The sequence below is a fragment of the Grammomys surdaster genome, unplaced genomic scaffold (genome assembly GCF_004785775.1).
Source record: "Grammomys surdaster isolate TR1022 unplaced genomic scaffold, NIH_TR_1.0 124525, whole genome shotgun sequence".
Lineage (NCBI taxonomy): Eukaryota > Metazoa > Chordata > Mammalia > Rodentia > Muridae > Grammomys > Grammomys surdaster.
In genome coordinates this window covers 151413-157412 of record NW_021619512.1, presented here as the reverse complement: position 1 = coordinate 157412, position 6000 = coordinate 151413, and positions in this window count along the sequence as shown.

Genomic DNA, 6000 nt, shown 5'->3' with positions numbered 1-6000 from the left:
AGTAAAACCACATAGTCTACCATGAGCACGCCACACTGACCATTTTAGCTGCTGCTGATCTTATTCTTTGGAACCTGAAGATGGAAGGATACAGTTCCAAGAATGGGACATAGTAGTACTCCTTTAATACTCATTGAAGTTTCTTTTTTGTAAAATCAGCTATATATGAGAAAATGCAAAAACTGCTTTTTGCATTTATTTGCCAAAGTCAAGATAAAAAATTATAAAATTCAAAACGATGTACAGAAGCAGGGCAGTTCTTAGCATGGATGGCTGCCCTGGTGCCTTGGGTGTTTGGCTGCCTACTCTTTCCACAAATATCTTCCTTAAACTTGTTACTGAGACAAGCAGTCACCAATACACACACACACACACACACACACACACACACACACACTTCCCAAGGCTTTCTACAAATCTTCTTTTCTTCCTTTTTTGTTTTGCTGTTATTGCTAGTGTGTGTGTGTGTGTGTGATGTATATAACTGTTTGCATGTATGTGTTTGCATGTAGGTGCAAATGTGTGTGTGTATCTGTGTGTAATGTATATAACTGTTTTGTGTGTATGTGTTTACATGTATGTGCAAATGTGTGTGTGTGTGTGTGCACACGTGTACATGCTACAGAGAGACCAGATTTCAATATTCAGTTTTCTCTTCAGTAACGATCTCCTTATTTTTGGAGACATTAATATCACTGATTTATCTAGCCATTTAGCCAGGCAGCCCCAGTAGTCTTCTGTGCCCACCTGCCATCACTGGGGTTAAAGCAGGGTATCATTTCCCCCAGCTCCTGCAAGGATGCTGAAGATCAAACCCCAGCCTGTATGCTTGGAAGGGAAACACTTTACTAACTTTTCTCCAGGCCTATTCATTGCTTTTGTTACTGTTTGAGACAGTCTTACTTTGTAGCTCAGGCTAGCCTCAACAATTCAGCCATCCTTCTAGGTCTGCATCCTGAGTGTAGAGCTTACACCAAGAGTCAACATTGATAGCTCTCTCTTGGTTTTGTTTTGTTTTGTTTTCAACTCTAAATCAGAGCTGGCGTCACTTCTAAAAACTCACTGGTCACAGTACAATGTACCACAGTTCTGAACGATTAGGATTCACAAATCACTTATTAAAATGCAAATACTCAGGGCTGGGCCAAGACCTCTTGTCTTATCTGCTGACAGACTAAAGGGATTTCTTTAAAAGTAGGCTGTTCCCACATTTCAGTTCTGTAAGGAAGCATAAAACAACCTAGCTCATATTACATTTGGCCAGTGGGCTGAGAGCATAACAGGAATTTCTATCTGGAACCACATCTGTAGATGACTGCCAGCTCCTGTCCTATCCATATAGGCCAGAGTGATGCTGGAGCTGGTTCACTATGGTGAGGACAATACTCCTAAGTGTTACCAGAGTCGAAGAATTGTCCCCATCAGCTCAGAGTGCTAGTGTTGTCAATAAAATATTACGTACTAAAATACATTTGGCAACTATTCTCCATTCAAATTTTGTTTCTGGGAAAACTTTCACCTAAATCTTTGCCCTAACATCAAGAACTCCATAGAAAACACTCAATTTACCAATAATATGTTGCCATCAGAAGGCACAGTATCTACCATGCTTTATGCTAAGCATTTCACTGTATTAACTCATTTAACACACTCAAACAAATGCCTTTAAGGCAGGTACCATCACTACCTGTAAGTCACAAGGGAGGTTTTAGCAGCATAAGGCAGTGAAGCCCAACTCACGACACATTGCATCTATGTGTGGGACTGTGCGTGCCATTGCAATGGTGAATGTGTGACGGAGAGAAGGGAGAGATGGAGCAGCAGAGTGGTGCATGTGCCGTGGAGACAGACAGACTGGAGACATGATGGTGGTGATAGGCATGAGAGACATTGACAGTGGAACAAGTCTTTAACCCAGTGAGGTCATCAGGATGCTGTGCAGCTGCCTGGAGCTTACAAGGGTGCACTCAGCCCCGAAACACAGTCTGGCCATAATATCACCCTGGCTCTTGGCAATGATACATATCTGATATGGAGAAGGTTCACTTTTTGGATTGGACCATGGTCTGTGATGCCACTGAGGGCCACATATGGTTCAATGGTCTTGATGTGGCCATGAGCCTGGTTAATATCCTTCGCCCAGGTTACCACTGAATGCCATGAGGACATCCATGGTCTAAATCATGATCTGAAGCCATGCTGACATCTGTGGGCTGTGCTGCTGCTGCCCAGGGCCATATTGGTCTGAGTGGCCTGTGATGCCACCTTGGGCCATGTTGATGTCTGTAATCCAGTTGCTTCTGAGGGCCTTGTCTGGGTCTGTGACTCTGTAGCTGGAGTTATAGTCTGTGCTGCTAACAGAAACCCTGTGGAAACTCATGATCTGAGCACCCCCTGACTGTTAACAGCAAGGAAACTATTTTGGCAATGATATCAATGACTGCAGACATACAATTGAGAAAACGGTATATGGAAGGTTTTGTAACAACCCCATCTCCCAAACACTCCTCAAAAAGTAATAGGCAAAAAGGAAGCCATCAGCAAGAACTCTGAAAACTTGTGACAAGGATGCTGAAGTGTGGCTCTCCACTCTTGGTGCTTCTGGTGTTGGTGCAGGTAGAGTAAGACTCGGTTTTCTTTAGTAGGCAGGCCAGTGCTTAGCCATGTTCCAGTAAGTATATGGAAAACACAAATTGGACATTTAAAAAATCCTCTTGGAGGGGCAAAGGTCAAAAGTGTGGGGGCACAGACATGGACTGCCTGAGAAATGGAGTATGATCAATGTATATGAAGTGAAATTACTGAAGAATCAATAAAAATATTATTTTGGAAACAAGAAAAAAAAGAACCATAAGGCCATTTTGTACCTTGGGAAAGCCACATAGAGAATGAGCCATTTGAGCTGAGAAGCAAGCTTTAGAGTCTGTTCACATCCTTTGTGAACACAGTTTATTTGAAATACATTCAGATAATCTTTTTTATTTAAACAACCTAATATAATATTTTAATATTTCAATGACTTGCCACCATTGCATCCCTTCTGCATCTTCCTCAGCAGGCTTACAATACTCCCTGCTCCGAGTGTTCTGGGCATGCTCACCCCACACCTGCATCTGTAGGAAGACAGAAGGCAAGACTGAAGCCCTCTGGGTCTCTTGGCTAGAAATGATGTTCATAGGCAAAGCTTATAGTCAGTGCACATTAGAATTCCTCATGGCTCAGACTCCTCTCTCGGCTATAAGATACCACAGGATGCCTCATCTGCAAAGTGAGTGGCTGTTTATATGTCTTAAAGATTGGTAACTTAAAAATAAGCATGTCCACCCTATGTGCTATAGTACAGAGTATGACATAAACTATATTATGCCCAATTTTTGGTTCAGCTCAGGCAAAGTACAGTGAACCTCTAACTTTTTTGTATATTTTATAAATTAACATCCAAAAATTGTAACACTGGTTAGTAATGTTATTTCCAGTCTGTTGAGCTTTAATTTGTACCCAGAAAAGAATCACATATTTTTTTTTTTACCATTTGGCTTTCACTAATGTCAATCAATTGGTATATCTGGTATGGCTTATTTATAAACAGTCTACATTTATATAATTTCAATTCTATTAAGTTTTATTATCCAACTATGGTTGCCTTTAAGTTTGAATGACAGTAAAAGTGAGAAAATTTCCACTTGATTCTTCCTTTCTAGTTAGAGAGAAATTAATCTTCAAAAGAGGGAGAAAAGGGATCATAGATGACATTATTTCTTAAAGTCTCATTTTTCTTCTTCTGGAGTAATAATCTCTATCTGTGCCCAAGCCAGAGCTTGTATAATCCCCCATCTTTCTCTTAGTGGCGTTTACTGTGAGTCCCAGGTGTCTCCATTTATTTCTTTCAGATTTTTTTTTTCGTGAACCAAAAGTAGGCAACCATTCAGGTCAAGACAAGAAGTGAAAAATATCAAGGCCACTGACTTTAGTGTGAAAATGTATCAGCAAGCTAGCACCCAGTTGACTGCTCTTTCTCGAGCAGACTTCTGTTTAAGGTGCCAGAAGGAAAACAAGGCAGATGCCCTCCTTATCCTAAAAATCTAATGATTATGAGGGGTTGACAAGGTTTCTCTGTGGTTAAGACTGTTTATAGCTCTTGCAGAGGACTAGAATTCAGTTCATAGTACAAATAAAAACCTTTAAATAAAAAAGAAATTGTGGGATAACACAATTAGAATACCACCATGGCAACTATAATGCATGGCTATGAATTCATAAACCATCCCTTGGAGTATGGACAGGTATATGTAAAACAAGAAGTGCATGAATAGATCAATGAGTCCCTCTTTGGGTGATGAACTCTGGATAATCTAAGGGGTTTTTAAATAGATATGAAAAATCCTCATGCACTCAGTCTTGATATGTTGATTTATGGAAAAAAAGACACTTGTCTCTATCTGGATATGCATGTGTGCTCTCTGTCTGGATATGCATGTGTGCTCTCTGTCTGGATATGCATGTGTGCTCTCCTGCCAAATTGCCTAAGTTTAAATCCTAAGTATTTAGTTTGCCATTGTTATGTCCTTCAACCAACTGCCTAACCATTCTATGATGTAATTTCTTCTTTACTAACCACATAGAGCTGGTAAGAGGGACAAAGATGATAAGATGTACTGCATACTTAGCCCTGTCCCTAATCATTTGAGACAGTGTGCTGTTTATGAGATACATACACTGTGAGGAGACAGGTATAATGCCTTTTCAGCATTTTGTACCCAATATTATTGGCCCTTGGGTTTATAAAATATAGACTAAGCCAACATATTGGTCCTTCTGGTTCCCGATTTTGGAAGGAACAGGCTAAGCTCTGCCACTTCTCTTTCAGACATATTACAGGACAATAAAGTTCTGGTTAAATGCTCATTACTCTAAATCCAACTTCCAAGGACACCTCATAGAACAAAAATTCCATCGTTTATGCGTGGCCATTAGAGTTTTATGTCTCCACGCCACAAAATGAAATACCGATTAAGTCTTCTGAGAACTGGCAACTTTAAATCTAAGCACAAGATGTCATTATGTACTACGTATATATGTTTTCAGATTCAAAATCCTGTGGTAAGAAATGAGATTCTATACAGTGCACCAATTTTGTTAAGTACACATTCTTCCTTTGTTTTTGATTCCATAATTTAACTCTCATAAAACCTTAAAAAAAAAACCTTAAAAGCCTTGTTTTTTTTGGTACCCTGAGCTTATTGATCCCTTTCAGAACAATATTTTCAAATACATGCTCACAATAGTAATAATTACACGGGGAACCAATTAGTTTAAAATATAATTTCCAAGTATTAAAAATCTCCCTATGCCTCAAAGCACATGTTCTTAATGAAGATCAACTGAGTAAAAGAAATGAGTAGCCATACCATGCAGACAGTGAATATAAAATAAATTTGGAGGCTTCAGAGCATGCGCTAAACTGAGTGAATAAATAATAAATAAATAAACAAACAAACAAACATTTGGAGGGAATTTTTAAACAAGGTTAAAAGGTACAGGATCAAATTATATTAAGTAAGAGAAGTGAGACTCTTATTTAATCTTGGTGCTTTTTACTTCTTCTGAGTTTTTGTCTTGTTCCTTTTCTCATTTTAGAAATACACTCTGGACATAAATGTACGGTTTATTCTTTCTGATGTTCATGTCACGAGTTGTTTACTCATTTAGGTTAAAAAGAAGAACTATATTTTGTTTTTAAGCTTTAGCAAACGTCTTTGGTTGTACCTGCTGTTTTTCTGCTGTTGCTACTTCTAACAGACCTTCTTCATCTCAGTGTTGGACACGTAAGTGTAAGCTTCAGATGGTGAAGCAAATGAAAATGATCTCTCTAGCAAACGCATCCTCTTCAGACTAAGCAAGCACCTCTCAGGGAATGCACTCCTGCTCCCACATAAGTGGGAGCTGTTTGGACAGTGTATAGACTTCAGAGAAAGCCCTTGTAGAAGCCATTTGGGCCAG